At 37.9% G+C, this 23,786-nt stretch overlaps 1 long non-coding RNA gene across 10 annotated transcripts in view; it reads left to right on the forward strand.

The window, feature by feature from the left end:
• The window catches only part of LOC120099701 (uncharacterized), a 67,072-nt gene extending 43,302 nt beyond the window's left edge, over window positions 1-23,770 (forward strand). For 5 of the 10 annotated variants that reach the window (XR_010062360.1, XR_010062357.1, XR_010062356.1 and 2 more), the window contains 3 exons: window positions 4,712-4,892; window positions 12,889-13,024; window positions 15,172-15,334. This is a non-coding gene — a long non-coding RNA (uncharacterized LOC120099701). Of the gene's footprint in view, window positions 1-4,711; window positions 4,893-12,888; window positions 13,025-15,171; window positions 22,091-23,612 lie in introns of those variants that run through there. The other 5 variants (XR_010062362.1, XR_010062359.1, XR_010062358.1 and 2 more) reach the window with 5 other exon arrangements.
• The last annotated feature ends 16 nt before the right edge of the window (window positions 23,771-23,786 follow it).

Consider the following 23,786-nt stretch of genomic DNA (forward strand, 5'->3'; position numbering starts at 1 on the left):
GAAAAGATCTTTACCAATCCTACAATAGATAGAGGCCTTATATCCAAAATATACAAAGAACTCAAGAAGTTAGACCGCAGGGAAACAAATAACCCTATTAAAAATGGGGTTCAGAGTTAAACAAAGAATTCACAGCGGAGGAATGCCGAATGGCTGAGAAACACCTAAAGAAATGTTCAACATCTTTAGTCATAAGGGAAATGCAAATCAAACAACCCTGAGATTTCACCTCACACCAGTGAGAATGGCTAAGATCAAAAACTCAGGTGACAGCAGATGCTGGCGAGGATGTGGAGAAAGAGGAACACTCCTCCATTATTGGTGGGATTGCAGACTGGTAAAACCATTCTGGAAATCAGTCTGGAGGTTCCTCAGAAAATTGGACATTGAACTGCCTGAGGATCCAGCTATACCTCTCTTGGGCATATACCCAAAAGATGCCTCAACATATAAAAGAGACACGTGCTCCACTATGTTCATCGCAGCCTTATTTATAATAGCCAGAAAATGGAAAGAACCCAGATGCCCTTCAACAGAGGAATGGATACAGAAAATGTGGTACATCTACACAATGGAATATTACTCAGCTATCAAAAACAACGAGTTTATGAAATTCGTAGGCAAATGGTTGGAACTGGAAAATATCATCCTGAGTGAGCTAAACCAATCACAGAAAGACATACATGGTATGCACTCATTGATAAGTGGCTATTAGCCCAAATGCTTGAATTACCCTAGATCCCTAGAACAAATGAAACTCAAGACGGATGATCAAAATGTGAATGCTTCACTCCTTCTTTAAATGAGGAAAAAGAATACCCTTGGCAGGGAAGGGAGAGACAAAGATTAAAACAGAGACTTAAGGAAAACCCATTTAGAGCCTGCCCCACATGTGGCCCATACATATACAGCCACCCAATTAGACAAGATGGATGAAGCAAAGAAGTGCAGACCGACAGGAGCCGGATGTAGATCGCTCCTGAGAGACACAGCCAGAATACAGCAAATACAGAGGCGAATGCCATCAGCAAACCACTGAACTGAGAATAGGTCCTCCATTGAAGGAATCAGAGAAAGAACTGGAAGAGCTTGAAGGGGCTCGAGACCCCAAAAGTACAACAATGTCAAGCAACCAGAGCTTCCAGGGACTAAGCCACTACCTAAAGACTATACATGGACTGACCCTAGACTCTGACCCCATAGGTAGCAATGAATATCCTAGTAAGAGCACCAGTGGAAGGGGAAGCCCTGGGTCCTGCTAAGACTCAACCCCCAGTGAACTAGACTATGGGAGGAGGGCGGCAAAGGGGGGAGGGTAGGGAGGGGGGCACCCATAAGGAAGGGGACGGGGGGAGGGGGACTTTTGCCCGGAAACCGCGAAAGGGAATAACACTTGAAATGTATATAAGAAATACTCAAGTTAATAAAAAAAAAGAAAGAAAAGTAGGGAAATAAATACCACAAAACAAATAAACAAACAAACAAAAAAAATAAAGAAAATCAATGCCAACGAAACAGAGTCTTCTGGTACTATATGGATATTGAAAGATTGTACATGGATAGCCCTATGGCTCGAACTGCATATGTAGCAGAGACTGGTTTTGTTCGGCCCCAATGGAAGGAGATGCCCTTGGTCTAAATGAGGTTTTATTACCAATTCAAGGGAATGTCAAAATGCAGTAAGAGTGATTATACAAAAAAGGTAGGGGGACCGGTTAGGGATCTTATGGGCAGGAAACAGGGAAAGGCAAAAATATTTGAAATGTAAATATGGACAAATCAAATTAATAAAGCAAAAAAATGCTAAAAAATAAAAAAAGTAAATAAGTTAAAGATAAGAAAACTGCCATTTAAACACATATTGACTGAGAAATCTAAGGGGTCACGATCAGGAGTCAGAGAAATATTATTGAAAAACTGATATGATGAACTAGAAACATGTCTCACTCCCAAATACCAGTATCAGACACAAACTGAACTAAGGTTATCCAAATAATCGAGGAGTTTATTCTGAGTAAGGACATAATATTTGTCTTTCACTTCTTCCTTAGGACTTTTTTCTTTTGGGCAAAAAAATAAAAGCCATGAGCTCTAAGGAAAAGGACAGCCCCCTTCCCAACAAATGGCTTTTGTTATAAAGATATTAATGATATAAACTCCCTGACTTACAGGAATCACTAGAAGCAGGGAAGTCCAGATTCTTCTGACCGAGTCTGAACACCTGATCCCATATGTGGAAGGCTCAGATCAATTCTATCTCTTCAACTTACCTACTCAACTCCTACCAAAGACTCAGTGAAATTTTCCAGGGTCGACATATTTCTTCATTTTTTTTCTACCAAGACAGAAGGCCATCTTTGTTCTCCCCATCGCTGAGCTCTTCACCCTCTTTGTTCTCATTCCCAAATTGCTGTTTGCTCTGAACTAGAGGCCAATTAGTTAACCCTATAGGTATTGAAAGAATATCTGAGAGGTATTTGCAGACACAACAAAACTTGTGACATCACAGGAGAAGGTAGGGCTCTCCAGGACACAAGTGATTTTTCAGGGAGGGCCTAATTATGATGTAACTGAGAATTGCCATGGCCTACTGCTGAGCAGCTTTCCTTACATTGCCAAGATTAGAGGGTGTCTTTTCCAGGAGTGTGTCGTTTGAAACAGTGGAAATCTTTACATACTCCATCTCCATAAAGAAAGAGACCTCTCTTTGCATCATTAGTGGTTACATGCTCTGAATGGTGAAAATTAGTTAGGGGCTTGGCATGGGTAGAAAAGAACTAGGAACTTGGAGTGGAGGAGAATCTTCTGGATAATAATTTTATTCACTGGACCATTCCTGTGAAAGACAATTCAATTTCCTAGGGGTTTTCTGTTTCTCAAAGGGCAGTATTCTCCCAACAGACCTTTAATTGAAAGAATATTGTATTACATTTTCTTACTGTACATTCCTTGATAGTGGACTTTACATATATTCCTGAATGTGTATTCAAAAATTCTGTTTTCCAGTTCAATTTTTTGCAATGATTTTGGCTTCAAAGAAGGCCCAGCTTTAGAGTGAATATAAGTTTAAAATTGTGTATCTACTTCAAATGATAAACTCCCAAATCCTCATTTTATCCAAAATTTTTCAGACATCAGTAAAGCAAAGGACAACATGGACTACAGAATGTGGTTCTGAAGTCCCATTAGATATCAGTTCTCAAAAATGTATCTTCCTGTGTTCCCATGGCCAGACTTGAGGGTTTTGGATGTTCTACCATGATCTTACTTCAGGCCAAACATAAGATACAGGAGGATGTACAGGGAGAGGAATGGCTTGAGGTCCAGTGAAACCTCAAGTTCAATAGGTTCATAAGAACAGGAGGTAGTCTATTTGGCATTGTCATTTGTGGATTCTACATTCTTGACAAAGTTATGCAGAATCCATGTTAACATTCCACCTACCCTCATAGTTGTAGGAGAAACCAAAAGTGTGTTTGTGTATATGTATATGTATATGTATATATATATATATATATATATATATATATATATATATATATATGCCACCAAAAATAGAGAAGATTAATGAAGCTAAGAAGTGCATTCTGCCAGGAACCAGATGTAGATATTTCCTGAAAGACATATCTAGAGCCGGTCAACTATATACAAGAATGCTAGTGGCAAACAGTGTACTGAAAACAGACCTCTTGTTGGAAGATTTTGAAAAAGGATTACAAGAGCTGAAGGTGCTTTCAACACCATGAAAACAACAATGCCAAAAAACTAGATCTTTCTGGTACTAGACCAATATTCAAAGAATGTGCATTGACAGATCTATGGTTACAACTGCATATGTGGCTGAGGATGGCCTTGTTGTGCACCAATGGAAGGAGAAGCCCTTGGTCCTCCCTAGGATTCTCTCCTAGTTCAAGGGCATGCCAAGTGGACTTAAGGGGGATTAAAGGAAGGACTTAAGGGGGATTAGGGGAAGGGAACAGGTAGGGATCTTATGGGCAGGAAACTGGGAAAGGGAAAAAACATTTTAAATGTAAATATAGAAACATCCAGTTAAAAAAGCAATAAAATTTGCTAAAAAATAAAAAAAAATGGAAGAAATTGAAGAAAAGAGAACTGCCAGATAATCACATCCATTAACTCGGAAATCTAGAGGATCACTATCAGGGAAGGGTAGTAGAGTAATACTAGTGAAAGACTGAGATGGTGAAGTCTCAACTAGAAGCACTTCTCTCTCCCAGATATCAGTGTCAGACACAAACTGTACTATAGGAATCCAAAGCATGGAGCACTTTATACCGAGCTTAGGACACAATGCTTATATTTCCATTATTCCTTAGGACATTTTCTTCTGGGCAAAAAGAACAAAAGCCATGAGTTCTCAAGAAAACTATTGTACCCTTCCCAACACTCAGATTTGGGATAAACAAGTTAATGTTATAAACTCTCTGACATCCAGGAACCATAACAAGCAGGGAAGTCCAGCTGCTGAGAGGCTCCCAGCTCCTGATTCCCATATGAGGAAGGCTCTGATCAATGTTATCTTTTCATCAAACCAACTAAACCCTACACAAGATTCACTGAGCTTTACCATGGACAAGATATTTCTTCATTTTTTTTATACCAAGGTAGAAGGCCAGCTTCTTCTCCCCATCTCTGATATCTTCATCCTCTTTCTTCTCCCTCCCAAATGGCTGTTTGCTCTGAATCAAAGGCCATTTAGTAAACCCTAGAGGTAATGAATGAATATCTGAGAGGCAGTTGCTTTCACGACAACACCTGTAACATCACAGAAGAAGCTAGAGCCCTCCAGGATACAAGAGATTTTTCCAGGAGGTCCTAATGATGATGTCACTGAGACCTGCCATGGCTTACCTGCAAAACATCTTGAGCAGGTATGTTGACTGAAGGCAGCCGAAAAAAAAATACTAAATGTATGACATCGCAGTTGTGATGATCATTCATTAATTAGACCATAGAGATGTCTTATTCAGGGGAATGTATGGATGGTAAAGCAGTAAATGGCCCTGAATTAAGAACCAGATGCCTGGTAAAGTTTCACGTTATTCACCCCCATGTTGTATGGGCCCTGAGCGAGAAGAGGGGGACTAGTGGGCAGGTTGTTGATTTTGCAGAGAATGGTAGAAATAGAAACCAATTGGGGTAGGTAATAGTATTATTGAAGACAAAGGTTTATGACTTTTATGGTGTATGTCTGATAACACAAATATGTCCATAAATCATTATTTTAATGTATTTGAGAATATTCATGTTAATATGCAATGAAGTTAAAGTTGGGTTTTATGTCTTAATTCATTAATTTAAATTACATTTTTATATGATAGGGGAATATATATTAATGTATGATATACATTAATTTTGTAATGTTCTAGATTATTTAATGTACAATATAAACCTGACGTCTGTCTTTGACATATCCTGCCATGCCGTTCAATGTAGGTAGTTATAATATACATTGTTACTGGCAATTCATAGAGTTCTGTGGACCCAAGACAGGTAGCCTGGTCAAGCTGAATTACCAGAAAACTGCCAATTGTTTCTGAAAGAATGATCTTTCCTTCTCCTGTTCACTACCAACCTGTGATTCAAGGTAGCCATTTGATTCTTTTGCATGCTCACATCTTATTTATACTGTGAAGTCTCAGGTAGCAGGTCAGTATGATCATGGGTTTTAGGGACACTTGTTGGGAATCCAGGTCAGTGATCTTGTTACCTTTAGTCACAAGGCAGACATCTCTTTGATGTCCATAGTAGTAAGCCTAGCAGATCATAGGGGAATCCAAATATTCTCTTGGAGAGCCAAGACCTTCTCTAAATTCTTAATGTCCTTTACTCAGCAAAAAGGACAATTTTGTCTCTGTATTATAAAAGACATGTGGAGTATCCAAAGCATAATGTCTGTGGATGTACAAGATGACAGGTTTCCCCTTTCCTTATTTGACATCCTGAGTCAGAGTGATAAATCAGTTCTCTTCTCTGGGCCTAGGTACCTGGCCCTAAGGCTTCCGTGAAATAATTTCAATAACAGTAACTATTGAAGCTACTCGATACCTTGCTCAATGTTTAATGAAAATACTACCAACTGTGCTGACTATTGCATTAGAGTCTTTCTTGGGATGGGGTTTTGCAGTAATCCATTAGGTCTGTCTAGATAAATTGGACCATTGTTGTTACCTTGGACAGTCAGTGATGAGCATCTGTGGGTCTACACCACACAACAGGGTAACAGGATTTATGTCAAGTGGGTCTTCTTAACTACACTCCAGGATGGTGCAGGAATAGTATCTGTAAGTGTGCAACAGGGACATATAGAAGCCAGGGTCTCATGAATACACTTGGGAGAAAATAGGGAGGCAAATTTTAAAACAGGGGCAGAAGGAACACCCATTCAGTGCCTGCCCCACATGTGGCCCATATATATACAGCCACCAAACTAGATAAGATGGATGAAGCAGCAAAGAAGTGCAGACTGACAGGAACTGGATATAGATCTCTCCTGAGAGACACAGCCAGAATACAGGAAATGCATAGGTGACTGCCAGCAGCAAACCACTGAACTGAAAACGGGGCCCCAGTTGAAGGAATCAGAGAAAGCACTGAAAGAGCTGGAATGGGCTCAAAACCCCATATGAACAACAATGCCAAACAACTAGAGCTCCCAGGGACTAAGCCAATACCTAAAGACTATACTTGGACTGACCCTGGCTTCAAACTCATAGGTACAATGAATAGCCTAGTAAGAGCACCAGTGGAAGGGAAAGCCCTTGATCCTGCCAAGACTGAACCCCCAGTGAATGTTAATTTTGGGGGGAGGGTGGTAATTGGGGGTAGGTTGGCAAGGGGAACACAAATATAGAAAGGGAGGGGGAGGGGTTGGGGGATGTTAGCCCGGATACCAGGAAGGGGAATAGCAATCGAAATGTAAATAAGAAATAATCAAGTTAATATAGATGAGAAAAATAATAGAAGCCAGATTGTGGTGTTCCTTGTAGAAAGGCTTCAACTCTCTTGTCTGATAGGAGTATAAAATGCTGACACAGAATTAACTACCTTGCTTCTTTCACAGAAGAGGGGCAGCTAATATAGCCTTTAGACAAGTGATCATTCCTGAGGCTACAAGGTCCAGTTGTTTAGAGAGATGCACACAAGGTGTTTTCACGGCCCTAAAATGTTCATGTAAATCCTTCATGCAGTGTCTTTTCATGTGTTTCGTGAAAAAAAAAAGATGGAAACATTCTGAGGAACCTTGAAATTCTAGGAGTTAAACCACAATGAACTATCAAGTATCAAACTCCATACCATCTGTCTCCATGCAGATTAGGTTCTAGTATCCCCATGTGTTCTGGGGTATCTAGGATTTGCTGTTTCTCCAAAACCCTGGTATCCAGGCAGAGCAATACCCACACACACAAATAATCTCTCAAACCTGTCTAGTACCTCCGGAGTTGAGAACAGTGGGATTACATCAACCATTCTATGATACAGGTTCCTTTTGCCTCCCCCAGATTTTTGCCAATATTGTTGTCCTCCTAATATAGAAATGTGAACATTCCTAGCTCACCCTTGCTAGCTAAGTGATTATAACTCTTGGACCAGTGCCTCAGTGTCCCTTGTTCAATTATTTTGAGCTTCAGGAGAGAGGAGGAGGTTATCTCTCTGTTGTAAGGGTGTCAACATGTGAAACTTCTGAGGCCATCAACAGACAGGACTGAAGAATTTTGAAATCCATGAAAGAATAGGGTCTAAGGTATTTGCCCACTTTAACTCATTCTGAAATGGTCATTCAAATGTTAATTTTATCTCCTTTGCAAAAAGCACCTGAAGAATACATCTTCCAAGAACAAGAAAATCTACATACTTTACTGGAGATTCAGACTTCTGAGTGTATATGAGATCGGAACTATGGGGTTGGTAGTCTCTACCCTCTATTGCCAGTCCCTCATATCTTGGATAGTTCATATGATAAATAGCCCAGTTTCTTCTCAAGTAATGACAACAACTCCAGTGAGACTGTGAGGATATCAGGATGCCCATCTCTTTCAGTTGGTAATATAGACTGTATCTCTCCCTTTGCTTCCAGAGTGTGCATTATTTAATCTACATATGCACAAATGATCTGGTTAGTTGAATAATTATGGGATTATGTTTTAGGGACAGGTCTGGGAAGATAGATTATCCCAATATACCTAGGATTCTTCACTACTAATCTGAAACTACAAGTGTGAGTTTTAGTCCAACTATCTTTTTAATACGGTTCAGGACTTTCACAAAGAAGATATTCTTTTGGTAAACAGAAAAAAGGTTAACTTTGTTAGTATATGTAAGTCGAACTGTGTCTAATTTTTCAAAAAGATGATGGTTGCTTTCTATTTATGCAAGAGGCCTCTTGCCAGAAGGAAACAGGAAGAAGGGGGGCAATGAGACATGATTAATAACAGGTGAGTTATTATCCCCTTGCCTATGTCAATGGCATGTTTGCTGCTTCAGAGACATTAAGGGAGTTTTCCTTTTGCTACCGTGAATGGTACCTTTTGATCAGGGAATTGTCACAGTACATTATTGAAGACTGAATATGTAGATCCAGTGACCATTATGAAATCAATTGCTTTGTCACAATTTTAGGTTTTACTATAGATTCTTGGAGTACAGTAGCCTGGGTGCCATCACTGTCCTAACTGTAGGACTTTCTGTACCTTTTACTTCCAATTACAGCACTTATTTTCCAATGTTCACTTTATTTTCAAGAGGTATATTGGTCTTTCTCCATGGGTTGCTTGCTCTCTTCTAGCCCTTTTCATGTTTGTTTTAACGGACTTTATTATTATTCAGATTTACACTTCCGCTTACCGCTGATGGCTTTCTTCTTCTTCTTTTTTTTTTTTTTTTTTGAGTACATTTAGTTTATTGTAAAAAGTGATGGAGGGGGAGAAAATAAATGATATGAAATATTCATAATATTAACATATACATGTTCTATTATTATTTCACTTTTGGTACATCCACATTGTTTATGTTGTCTACAATGACAACAAAGAAGCAAATTCACAAATCTGATAGCATTAGATATCAGCATTCAGCTTTCATATTCTACATGATCTTTGAAGAATCTGCTCCCATGCTCCTCAAAATCATTTTGTTCACTCCAGTCCCCTGAATGATGAGATCATTCATGGCAATTGTAACAACAGAAGAGTGAGACAAGAAGGAAAAAAATGCATGACCCCTGTGTTATCCCTTACATCATTGTCCTGGACTCAACAACCTATCACATCCTTCAGCATTTACCATCCATATCAAGTCACACAACTACATTTGAAAGCTGAGGCTATACTTCCCATGTATAAGCAATGATGGCATATGACACAGCCCATCCTTCCATGTGAAAAACATGCAGGTTTACTCCTTTTCTGCATAAAATCACACTCAACAGTTCTTTCCTTAGCTTTTATTTGCCTATGAATTCTTGCTAGGAAAAGACATTAAACTACCACATTCAGCATGCTCCTTTGAGAATTTTGTCTTCCTCTGCAGAATGTTTAAGAAACCTTTTCTATCTTAAAAGTTTGGTCAATAAAATTGCCATTATTCCTTTCATTAAAAATCCCAGTCACCTATTCTTATTATTGTTTATTGCTATTTTTACTATTTTTATTAATACTTATTAGTATATACTTTACAAGTAAGTCCTACCAAGCTCTTGAAGACTTTTATCCTAACAAGACTTAAAGCTATATGTTATACAACAAGCCATTCCAGGACTTAGCACCTTAAACTACTGAACACTTTCTGACAGCCTCGGGTACAAAGCAGGACAACAACTGTAATGTCTCTACCCCCGTTAGCTTCATCTGTTCTGAGGTCTGTTGCTAAAAGCAATCGGAAGGTCAGACAGGATGCAAGCAGAAGAAAAATAAACTTATTTATTTGACAAAGGAGATTCAGTGACAGTTATCAAAATAAAAACAAAGAAAAACCTGCTTATTTGGCTTCCCAACATAGAGTGGATGGAAAAAAATGCCTTTTAAAAAATATCATATATGTTTTTAACTTCTTTTTTTTAGCATGCCATTTCTTTTCTTTTCTTTTTTTTTATTAACTTGAGTATTTCTTATTTACATTTCCAGTGTTATTCCCTTTCCTGGTTTCCGGGCCAACATTCACCTAACTCCTCCCCTCCCCTTCTATATGGGTGTTCCACTCTCCATCCTCACCCCATTGCCGCCCTCCCCACAACAATCATATTCACTGGGGGTTCAGTCTTAGCAGGACCCAGGGCTTCCCCTTCCACTGGTGCTCTTACTAGGATATTCATTGCTACCTATGGGGTCAGAGTCCAGGGTCAGTCCATGTATAGTCTTTAGGTAGTGGCTTAGTCCCTGGAAGCTCTGGTTGCTTGGCATTGTTGTACTTTTGGGGTCTCGAGCCCCTTCAAGCTCTTCCAGTTCTTTCTCTGATTCCTTCAACGGGTATCCTATTCTCAGTTCAGTGGTTTGCTGCTGACATTCTCCTCTGTATTTGCTGTATTCTGGCTGTGTCTCTCAGGAGCGATCTACATCCGCCTCCTGTCGGCCTGCACTTCTTTGCTTCATCCATCTTGTATAATTGGGTAGCTGTATATGTAAGGGCCACATGTAGGGCAGGCTCTGAATGGGTGTTCCTCCTGTGTCTGTTTTAATCTTTTCCTCTCTATTCCCTGCCAAGGGTATTCTTATTCACCTTTTAAAGAAGGAGTGTAGCATTCGCATTTTGATCATCCATCTTGTGTTCCATGTGTTCTATGCATCTAGGGTAATTCAAGCAGTTTTGCTAATAGCCACTTATCATGTGCATGCCATGTGTGTTTTTATGTGATTCGGTTACCTCACTCAGGATGATGTTTTCAAGCTCCAACCATTTGTCTATGAATTTCATAAAGGCATTGTTTTTGACATCTGAGTAATACTCCATTGAGTAAATGTACCACATTTTCTGTATCCATTCCTCTGTTGAAGGGCATCTGGGTTCTCTCCAGCTTCTGGCTATTATAAATAAGGGGGTGATGAACATAGTGGAGCACGTGTCTTTTTTATATGTTGGGGCATCTTTTGGGTATATGCCGAAGAGTGGTACAGCTGGATCCTCAGGTAGTTCAATGTGAAATTTTCCTAGGAATCTCCAGACTGATTTCCAGAATGGTTGTACCAGTTTGCACTCCCACCAATAGTGGAGGAGTGTTCCTCTTTCTCCACATCCTCGCCAGCATCTATTTTTACCTGAGTTTTTGATCTTAGCTATTCTCACTGGTGTGAGGTGAAATCTCAGGGTTGTTTTGATTTGCATTTCCCTTATGACTTAAGATGTTGAACATTTCTTTAGGTGTTTCTCAGCCATTCGGCATTCCTCAGCTGTGAATTCTTTGTTTAGTTCTGAACCCCATTTTTTAATAGGGTTATTTGTCTAACTTCTTGGGTTTTTTGCATCTTTTTAATATAAGCCCTCTATCTGTTGTTGGATTGGTAAATATCTTTTCCCAATCTCTTGGTTGCCATTTTATCCTAACCACAGTGTCCTTTCCCTTCCAGAAGCTTTGCAGTTTTATGAGACCCCATTTGTCAATTCTTGATCTTAGAGCATAAACCATTGGTGTTTTGTTCAGGAAATTTTTTCCAGTGCCCATGTGTTTGAGATGCTGGCCTAGTTTTTCTTCTATTAGTTTGACTGTATCTGGTTTGATTTGGAGGTCCTTAATCCACTTGGACTTAAGCGTTGCACACGGTGATAAGCATGGAACGATTTGCACTCTTCTACATGCTGACCTCCAGTTGAACCAGCACCATTTCCTGAAAATGCTCTTTTTTCCATTGAATGGTTTTGGCTCCTTTGTCAAAAGTAAAGTGCCCATAGGTGTGTGGGTTCATTTCTGGGAGCTGCCTTATGTATAATACCCAAGAGCTAGAAGAATCCGTAATGGCATTCATCAGAGGAATGAATACAGAAAATGTAGTACATCTAAACAATTGTGTACTACTCAACTCTTAAAACCAATTATCTCAAGAAAGCCAAAGACAAATGGGATGATCTAGAAGATACCATAATGATTGAGGTTACCCAATCACAAAATGGTATGAAATCACACATTTTATGAAATCACCAAAAGTGGATATTGGCACAAAAGCTAAAATTACCAAAGATGCAGTTCACAGACAACTGGAAGCTCAATAAAATGATACACAAAATGTGCATGCTTTAATCCTTTTCAAAAGGTGGACACAATAATATCTATGAATTTCGAGCAGAGACTGAGGAAATCCCATTCAGAGCAGGCCGTACATGTGGCAAAAATATATACACATCAGTCACCAAAACTAGATAAGATTGATGGAGCTAAGAAGTGCATTGTGCCAGGGACTGTATAGAGATCTTTCCTGTGAGACACAGCTAGAGCATATCAAATAAAGAAGTGAATTCTAGAGGCAAATCAGTGAATTGAAAACGGACAGTAGGGGAGTTATAGAAAAAGAGGAGTGGGGCCGGTTAGGGATCATATGTGCAGGTAATAGGGAAAGGAAATAACATTTGAAATGTAAATATAGAAATACCCAATTAAAACAGGAATAAAATTTGCTAAAAAAATAAAAAGAAATAAAGAAATTTAAGAAAAGAACACTGCGAAGTATTCACAGCTATTGACTCAGAAATGTAAAAGTCATTTTCATGGAATGATAGTCAGAGTAATACTAATGGAAAGACTGAGATGATGAAGACTCAACTAGAAACACTTCTCTCTCCCAGATATCAGTATCAGACAAAAACTGCACTATAGGCATCCAGAGCATGGTGGAATTTACTCTGAGGCGAGGACTCAATACTTGTCTTTCCATTCTTCCTTAGGACCATTTTCTTCTTGACAAAAAGAATAAGGCTATGAGATCTCAGCAAAACAACTGTGCCCTGCCCATCACTTGGCTTTGGAATAAAAAAAAAATAATGATATAAACTCTTTGACTTCCAGGAATGATATGAACAGGTAAGTCCAGATGCTTCTGAAAGGCTCCCAGCTCCTGATTCCCATATGTGGAAGATTCACATCAAGCCTAACTCTTCAGAGATCCCACTCAATCCCTACTAAGGACTCTGAGCTATCCCAAGGATGATGTACATCTTCCTTTTTTTATACAAAGATAGAAGGCCAGCTTCCTTCTCCACATCACTGAAATCTTTATCCTCTTTGTTCTCCCTCCCATATGGCTGTTTACCGTGAATTAGAGGTCAATTATTAAACCCTAGAGGTACTGCAAGAATATCAGAGAGGCAGTTGCAGCCACAACAACACTTGTGATGTCACAGAAGCAGCTAGGGAGTCCAGGTTACAAGAGATACTTGCAGTAGGGCCAAATCATGATGTCACTGTGAACTGCCATGTCCTACCTGCTAAACAGATTTCCCTACATTGACCAGATTTTGAGTGCCCTTTCCAGGTACGTCTCCTGTGACACAGTGGAAACCTTTACATAGTCCATCATTCTAAAACTGTTGAAATCTCTTTTCTTCATTAGTGGTTACATGCTTTGAATGGGGAAAGTTAGCCATGGGTTTGGCATATGTATAAACGATTTAAGAAAATGGAGTGCTGGAGATTCTTCTAGATAATAATTTTTTCCCAGGTTCATTCCTGTGAAATACATAAAAATTTTGTAGGTTTTCTCTGTTTCCCAAAGGCCAGTATTCTCCCTACAGACCTTTAATTGAATGAATATTTTGTTTCAATTTCTTATTGTACATTCCTTGATAGGGAACTTTATAAATATTCCTGAATGTTTACTCAAAAATTCTGTTTTAAAATTCCATTTTTTGCAATGATTTTGGCCCAATGATAAAGTGAATATAACAGTGTAAATATTGTGTACCTACTTCAAATGATAAACTCCCAAATCCTTATTTTATCCAATAATCACAGACATCAGTAAAGCAAAGGACAATATCAACTCTAGAATGTGGTTCTGTAGTCCCAAAAGATAATCAGATCTCTAATATCTCCCTTCCTTATTTCCAAGGTTCTGACATGAGGGTTGAGGGTTTTTTAACCTGATTCTTTGTTCAGGCCAAACATAAGGTTCAGGAGGATGGACAGTGAGAGGAATGTCTTGAGGTCCAGGGAAAACTTAACTTCAATAGTTTCATAAGTAGAGAATGGCATCTATTTGGCATTGTCATTTGTGGATTCTACATTCTTGACCCAGTTGTGCATAATTTATGTTAAAATTCAACCAAACCTCATAGGTGTAGGAGACACCAAAATTACATAAGATTGATGAAGGTAAGAGGTGCATGCTGCCAAGAACTGGAGAAAGATCTTTCCAGAGAGTCATAGTTAGAGCATGTTAAATACAGAAGTGAATGTTAGTGGTAAACTTGTGAACAGAAAGCATGTCTCTTCTTGGTAGATATTTAGAAAGGATTACAAGAGCTGAAGGGACTTTCAACCCCATAAAAACAACTATTCCAACAAACCAGAGCTTTCTGACACTAAACCAATATTCAAAATCTGCCCATGGAAAGTCCTATGGCTCCAACAGCATATGTGGCAGAGGATGGATTCCTTGGGCACCAATGGATGTAGAAGCCCTTGGTCCTTCTCAGGTTTGGTTCCCAGTTCAAGGAAATGTCAAGGTGCAGTAAGGAGGGTTGTAAAAGAAGGGGAGTCGGTCCAGTTACGACCTTATGGAGAGGAAATTTGGAAAGAAAATAGCATTTGAAATGTAAATATAGAAATAGCCAATAAAATAAGCAAAAATTTACTAAAAAAATGGAAGAAATGAAAAAAGAAACTGCTAGCCATTCTCACCTATTAATTCAGAAATATAATGAGTAACTGTCAGGGAATGGTAATCAGAATAATAATGGTGAAAAGACTGATATGATTAAGAGTCGACTAGAAGCACTTCTCTCTCCCAGATATCAGTGTCAGACACAAACTGAACTATAGGAATCCAAAGCGTGGAGGAGTTTACCCTGAGATGAGGACATAGTACTTGTCTTTCACTTCTTCCTTAGGACATTTTTCTTCTGGGCAAAAAGAATAAAAGCCATGAGCTGTCAGGAAAACAACTGTGACTTTCCCAAACTTGGGTTTTGGGATAAAGAAATTAATGATATAAACTGTCTGATTTCCAGGAACTGTAAGAGCAGGAAGTCCACATGCTTCTGAGAGGACCCCAGCTCCTAATTCCCATTTGTAGACGGCTCAGATCAAGACAATCTCTTCATGAAACTACTCAACACCTACTAAGGACTCAGAGAGCTTTCCCAAGGACCTTTTTTGTACCAAGACAGAAGGTCAGCTTTCTTCTCCCCATCTCTGATATCTTCATCCTATTTGTCCTCCCTCCCAAATGGCTCTTTACACTGAATTATAGGCCAATTAGTAAACCATAGATATATGGAATGAATATCTGAGAGGCAGTTGCTGTCAGGACAACACTTGTGACAACACAGAAGAAGATAGGGCTCTCAAGGATACAAGAGATATATTACGGGGGTACTAAGGATGATGTCACTGAGAACTGCCATGGACTACCTGCTAAACAGATTTCCTTACATTGACCAGATTTGACGGTGCCCTTTCTAGGAGAGTCTCCTATGACACAGTGGAAATCTTTTGTACTCCATCTCTCTAACGCTAGAGACTTCTCTTTGCTGCATTAGTGTTTACATGGTCTTAATGGACAAAATTAATCGGGACTTGGCATGGGTAGAAAAGATCTAGGAAGATGGAGTGGAGGAGATTCTTCTTGATAATAATTTTGCTCCCTGGGCCATTCCTGTGACATACAGTTCAATTTCCTAGTTTTTCTCTGTTTCCCAAAGGCCATTATTTTCCATACAGACCTTTAATTGAGTGAATATTGTATTTCATTTTCTAATTCTTCATTCCTAGATAGGGCACTTTGTATTCATTCCTGAAAGTGTACTCAAAAATTCTCCTTTACAATTGCATTTTTGTAATGATTTTGGCAAAAAAGAGGGCCGAAGTATAGAGTGCAGAGAACAGTGTAAATATTTTGTACCTACTTCAAATGATAAACTCCAAATTCTTATTTTATCCAAAAATTATCATACATCAGTAAATCAAAGACAACATGTACTATACAATTCGTTTCTCTATTCCCATTTGATATCATTTCTGCAATATCTTCCTTCTTGTGTTCCCATGGCCACACTTGAGGTTTTTGGATATTTTACAATGATTCTTTTTTCAGGCCAAACATAAGACTTAGGTGGATGGGCAGGGAAAGAAATGTTTTGAGTTCAACTGAAACCTCAATTTCAATAAGTTCATAAGGACAGGAGGGACCTTTGCATCTGTAGATTCTACATTCTTGTTCTAGATGCGCAGAATCAATGGTAAATTCCATCTAACCTCACATAGGAGCCAATATATATATGATAGATAGATAGATAGATAGATAGATAGATAGATAGATAGATAGATAGATAGACAGATAGATAGATCTGCCACCAAAATAAGATAAGATTGTTGAAGTTAAGAAGTGCATTCTGCCAGGAAGAGGATATAGACATTTCCTGAGAAACACAGCTAGAATATGTCAATTACATAAGTGAATGCTTGTGGCAAACCAGTTACTTGTAAATGGAACTCTTGTTGATAACTTTTGAGAAAGGATTACAAGAGGTAAAGGGGTTTGCAAACCCATAAGAAAAGCAATGTCAATGAACCAGAGCTTTCTAGTACTAGACCAATATTCAACGAATGTACATGGACATACCTATGGCTCCCACTGCATATTTAGTACCAGATGGCCTTCTTGGGAACCAACAGAAGTAGAAGCTCTTGGTCCTCCCTATATTTGATTCACAGTTCATGGGAATGCAAAGGGGTAGTAAGGGGATTATAGTAGAATGGGAGGTGGACTGGTTAGGGATCTTAGAGACAGGAAATTGGAAAAGGAATAACATTTGTAATGTAAATATAGAAATATCAAATTTAAAAAAGCTATATATTTTGCTAAAAAAGAAAAAAAGGAAAGAAATAAAAGAAAAGAAAACTGCCAATTAATTACACCCTTTGACTCAGAAATCTAAAGGGTCACTGTCAGGGAATGGTAGTCAGAGTAATACTAGTTCAAAGACGAAGATGGTGAAATCTCAAATAGAAGCAATTTTCTCTCCCAGATATCAGTGTCAGACACAATCTGCACTCTAGGAATCCAAAGCACAGAGTAATTTACTCTGAGCTGAGGACACAATACTTGTCTTTCCCTTCTTCCTTAGGACCAAAACCATCAGCTTTAAAGAAAACTGTGCCCTTTCCAACACTTGGCTTTGGAAAAAAGACATGAATGATATAAATTCTCCGACTTCCAGGAACCATAACTAGCAGGGAAGTCCAGATGCATCTGAGAGGCTCCCATCTCCTGATTACCATATTTGGAAGGCTCCAATCAATACTATCTTTTCAGCAAACCTTCTCAACCACTACCCAGAAATGACTGAGATTTCCCATGGACCACATATTTCTTTTTTTTTATAACAAAGCAGAAGGCCAGCTTCCTTCTTCCCATCTTTGATCACTTCATCCTCTTTTTTCTCCTTCCCAAAGGCTGTTTATGCTGAATTAGAGGCCAAATAGTAAACCCTAGAGGTACTGAAGGACTACTGGAGAGGCAACTTCTGTCAGGACAACACTTGTTACATCACAGAAGAAACTAGGGATCTCCAGGATACAACAGATTTTTTTAGATAGGCCTAATGGTGATGTCACTGAGAATTGCCATGGCCTACCTGCTAAAGTGTTTTCCTTTCAATGACCAGATTCGAGGGTGCCCTTGCAAGGTTTGTCTCCTGTGAAACAATGGAAACCTTTTCATTCTACATGTCTTTAAAGCTAGAAACTTCTCTTTATTTCCTTAGTGGTTACATGCTCTGAAAGGAAAAGATAATCAGGAGCTTTGCATGGGTAGAAAAGATCTCGGAACATGGAGTGGAAGAGATTCCTCTGGATAATAATTTTATTACCAGGTCCATTACTGTGACATACAGTTCAATATCCTAGGTTATCTCTGTTTCCCAAAGGCCAGCATTTTCCCTACAATCCTTTAATTGAATTCATATTTCATTACAGTTTCTCATTGTACATTCCTTGATAGGTGACTTTATATATTCCTGAATGTGAAGTGAAAAATTCTGTTTTCCAATTTCATGTTTTTTTGCAATGATTTTGGCAACCCAAGGGTCCCACCTAAGGTTGAATATAAAAATGTAAATATTATGTACCTACTTCCAATGATGAACTTCCAAATCCTTAGTTTATCCAAAAATTTCGAGACATCAGAAAAGCTAAGGAAAACATGAAATATAGAATATGTTTCAGTAGTCTCATTAGACATCAGTTCTTTAATATCTAATTTCCTGTTCCTCTAGGGCCAGACGTGAAGGTTTTCGAGGTTTTACCATGGTTGTTACTTCAGGACAAACATAAAATTCAGGAGGATGTGCAGGGAGATGAATGGCTTGATGTCCAGGGAAACTTCAACTTCAATAGGTTCATAAGAACAAGAGGGAGGTGTTTGGAATTGCCATTTGTGGATTCTACATTCTTGACCTAGGTGTACATAATCCATGTGAAAATTCCACCTAACCTCATAGCTGTAGGAGCCACCAAATGTATAGTTGGAACCAGATGTACATCTTTCCTGAGAGACACAGCTTGAGCAAGTCAAATACAGAAGAGAATGCTACTGGCAAACCAGTGAACCAAAAATGGATCTCTTGTTGGTAGTTTTTGAGAAAGAATTACAAGAGCTTAAGGGGATTTCAATTCCATAAGAACAACAATGCCAGTGAACCAGAGCTTTCTGGTACTAAACCAATATTCAAAGACTGTACTTGGACAGACCTATGTGTCCAACTGCATATGTAGCAGTGGATGGCCTTGTTGGGAACCAATGGAAGGAGAAGTTCCTGGTCCAACCTAGGTTTAACTCTCAGTTCAAGGTAATATCAAGGTTCACTAAGGTAGGTTATAGAAGAATGTTAGGTGGACTAGTTACGGGTCTTATGGACATGAAACTGGGAAAGAAAATCAAATTTGAAATTCAAATATAGAAATATCCAAATAAAAAAAGCAATAAAATTTGCTAAAAATTAAAAAAAAAATGAAATAAATTAAAGAAAAGACATCTGTCAGCTAATTACACATATTGACTCAGAAATCTAAAGGGTAACTATCAGCAAATGGTAATCAGAGTAATACTAGTGGAAAGACTGAGATGATGAAGTCTCAACTAGAAGCTCTTCTCTCCCAAATATCAGTGTCAGACACAAACTGCACTATAGGTGTCCAAAGCATGGAGGCGTTTACACTGAGCTGAGGAGACAATACTTGTCTATCCTTTGTTTCTTCGGACCTTTTTCTTCAGGGCAAAAAGAGTGAAAGCCATGAGCTCTCACTAGAACAACTGTGCCCTTCCCAACAACTGACTTTTGGAATGAAGAAAATGATTATATAAACTCTCTAAATTCCAGAAACCATATCAAGCAGGGAAGTCCAGATGATAATGAGAGAATCCCAGCTCTGGATTCCCATGTGTGTAAGGCTCAGATCAAGGCTATCTCTTCAGATACAACACTCAACGCCTACCCAAGACTCACTGAGCTTTCCCATGGACCATTTATTTCTTCCTTTTTTATACAAAGACAGAAGGCCAGCTTCCTTCTCTTTTATCTCCCTAACAAATGGCTGTTTAGCCAGAATAAGAGGTCAATGAGTTAACCCTAGAGGTCCTCAAAGAATATCCAAGAGGCAGTTGCTGTCACCATGACACTTGTGACATCACAGAAAAGCTAGAGCTCTTCAGGATACAAGAGATATTTCAGGGAGGACCTAATGATGATGTCACTGAGAACTGCCATGATCTAACTGTTGAACAGCTTTCTTTACATTGACCAGATTTGAGGGTTCCCTTTCCAAGAGTGTCTCTTGTGACACACTGGAAACCTTTAAATACTATATATCTCTAATGCTGGAGACTTCTCTTTGCTTCATTCGTACGTACATGTTCGGAATAGAGAATGTTGGTCAGGGGCTTGGCATGGCTATAAAGATCTAGGAACATGGGGTGGAGGAGATTATTCTGGATAATAATTCCACTCCCAGTTCCATTCCTGTGACATACAGTTCAAGTTCCTAGGTTTTGTCTGTTTCCCAAAGTCCAATATTTTCCTTCCAGACATTTAGGTGAATGAATATTGTATTACATTTCCTTATTGTATATTCTTTGAAAGGAGACTTTATATATATTACTGAATGTGTACTCATATATTCTGTTTTCCAATTTTAATTTTTGCAATGATATTGGCAACAAAGTTGGCCCAGCTAAAGCATGAATATAACAGTATAAATATTGTATACCTACTTCAAATGATAATCTCTCAAATCCTTAATTTAAGCAAAAATTACCAGCCATCAGTAAAGCAAAGGACAATATGGACCCTAGAATGCGGTTCAGATTTTCTTTTAGGCTTGAAAAATTTTGCGAAGAAGGTTTTGTGGGTGTATTTGTGTCTTTATCCCTCCATTGCTGGTCTTTCCAGGCTATGGGAGTTGGCCTCTTAATGTTTCATATCACCAATGTAATTCAAGCTTAGGTCACCCCATTGATTCCTGGGTACCTCCATTATACCAGGTCTCTTTCTCTTCCTGGAGGTTTCTCCCACCTCCTCATCTCTTTAAGTTCAAGATTTCCTTTTTTTCTCATGACTATCAGGTCCTATCTCCTGTCCCTTCACACACAGGATCCATTCTCCTCTTCCTTCCATCTCTCATCTAGTTCCTTTCCTCAATCGGCCTCCTAGACTATTTTATTCCCCATTCTAAGTGAGAGTCAATCTTATGCACTTTGGCCATTCTTCTTGTTTATCTTCTTTGTACCTTTAAGCTTTGTGGAGGATGTCCTGTAGTTTATGGATAATATTACTTATAATTGAGCAATTTCAACAACCCTCTTGATCATATTTTAGAGTAGTATGTTAAAATTGAAAATTATAATTTAGTATGAGTGAATGTCATGAGGACCAAATTTAGGTAAAAAGAAACTTAAAACAAGATCAAATCACAGATTTTAAAAATTGACCTAATAATAAAAATTCTCTACTATCATAAGGAATTATTATATCACAGGCAATTTTTAAGTGGTACCATAAATTTGGCAGACAAATGATGTTTTTAACAAGTAATTATGGATAATATGACTAAGATCAAATAAGATAAATATATTGTTTTCATTCTGATATCACTTCCTGGCATTTTTCCTCAAACATGATGTTTATAGCATTGAACATTATGGTATTAGTTTTAAATTTTAATATTTATTATAACCTAACCTATAAAGTAACAGGTTGCCATATGTTATGTTTGTAGACAATCACCCTCATCCTTGCTTCCTCAGTTCTTTGTTTCCGCCTGCCCTATGTCCCTCACCACTTATACTAGTCTCTCTTCATTATTCTTACTTCTAGATTCATATCCCACATGCTCAATATCTTCCATACCACACTGTTTAAAACCCTACTCTCTAATCTCTCTAATCTCTGTGACGTATACCAGTTAAATGAACTCAAACCACCCACAGCTTCACATAAATACAAGTATATTAAAAGGAGATTCTTTGATCTCTTTGAAAAAGAACACATGGTATTTGCCTTTCTAAGTCTTTGTTACCTTACTCGGTTTAGTTTTCCTAGGGAGAATGAAGTACCATTGTCTATATTGTCACATTCTTATATATCTATGTATCAATGAATATTCATTATGATTCTCAATAAAAGAGCAATAGATTTATTTTTGAAAAACGATGAGAAAGCTCAGATAGAAAAGTCAAGAAACTAAGAAACTAAGAAACTAAGAAAATTTCAAAGATAAATATGACGAACATATTTGTGTTTATATTAACTGGAGCAGTGTGTGTTAAAGTTAATAAAGGATGTGGTATTTATAATATTTTTATACTAATAAAATGTAGAATATTCAATAATTTAGAGAATACTTATAAAATTGTTCATCACTAAGTTATATTTCCACTAAAACTGTAATCTTTTTATAAACTATTTTACATATATATATGTATATATATATATTTTACCTTCAAAATAAAGAATATTAAGAAGTTAGTCATAAAATTCAATAACAACACCAAAGACGAATTATATGAATAACCAACAGACTAGGAGATATTGCAAACCTCTCCAGTTAAATTAAGAGACTTAGAAAAGTGATAGCATTTTAATAGAAAGGCACATGGCAAACAAGATACAATAAAATCCTGAAACTATACTAAGATGGTTACTATTCATTCCTATGTGCTAAGGTTTCATCAACAAGCATGGTACATGAAGATAATGTATATGTCAGAAAAATTAATTCATGTTTAACATAGTAACTTTCTTCATAAAACCCAAGCAGACACTTCTTTTTTTTGTTGCTTAAAAAGTATGTACAAAGCACGGCTTTTGATTATAACACTAATATTTCAAAACTATCATTAAATATGCAAAGATCTTAACACAAAACCCATAGTTTTCATAGCAACCATACAAACTTAAGAAGGAAAAGAAAACATTTTTAAGTACATAGATGTGCGTAATGAAGTCCCCACCTTACCAGTAACAGATGGGTCAAATTTATTGTTCTATGTATTACATAGAATACTCTATCCCAGTTCATTGTTCCTTAGCATATGTTTTTCCTCATCTTTCTCTGTTACTTATCCTCTGAAAGCAGGTGGTATTTCTCATAAAATTAGTTCAAATCATCCAATCTTCACTCCAACAAAAAGAAGGTGTTGACATTAGAGGAAAACCAATTAAAGGTTCTCATTTTTTATTGTGCAAAATTTTATGTATGATTTTGTATGCTTAATATGCTTCTACACCTTAGTGATGACAATTCAAGATTGGCATGAAATCCATCATTCTTAATTCACAATGTAAAAGCCCTTTAGCTAATCACAGAAAAGCCTTCAAAGTCTATTTACATAGGTTTTTTTAATAATAATTCAACTTATAGTGTAAGGGGAATAGTGATGTATAACATCTTTTCTTACATTTTTGGTGCCTCACATTATTTTATAGCTAAGAGAATTCATTAGAATCAAGAAAAAAATTATTAACATCTTACTAAAATAAAATGAAAAATTTTCTCTGTATAATTCAGAACTTATTCTTGAACATTTTTGTGACACTGTTTCTTTTATATCCCTGGCAGTACCAGAACTCTCTCTCTCTCTCACCTTTTCTCTCTTTCTCTCTCTGTAGACCAAGCTGGCCTTGAACTTAGAGTTCTGCCTGCTTCTGCTCCCCAGTGCTAAGAATAAAGGCCTGTGCCACCACACCCCGTTCTTGTCTACATCTTTAACATGCTCTTGTCTGATTATATTCCAAATCTTATGAAGTTAGTTCCCTAAAGTACCTAGAAAAACTCCAATACCAAAAAATATATTTTGCAAATCTAAGTCCCTCTTCCCGAATTCCTGATTGATCTAGTCACCTAGCAAGCTCTATGAAGGAACTGAAAACAACAAATTTTGCTTTCATAACAGGAATAAAGAAAAGGACTGTTTACTGCACGATCTCTTGATATCACGGAACAATTCTTCCAACACTACAAAGTGAAGTCTCATAAAGAAATGGGTACCCGAAGCCACAGTTTCTTACCTTCTATTTGGTTGTGCACACTGTGGACCACCATTTCATTTTAACCAGGTTTAACGCAA

The sequence above is a fragment of the Rattus norvegicus genome (genome assembly GCF_036323735.1).
Source record: "Rattus norvegicus strain BN/NHsdMcwi chromosome Y unlocalized genomic scaffold, GRCr8 chrY_unlocalized_30, whole genome shotgun sequence".
NCBI classification, from domain to species: Eukaryota; Metazoa; Chordata; class Mammalia; order Rodentia; family Muridae; genus Rattus; species Rattus norvegicus.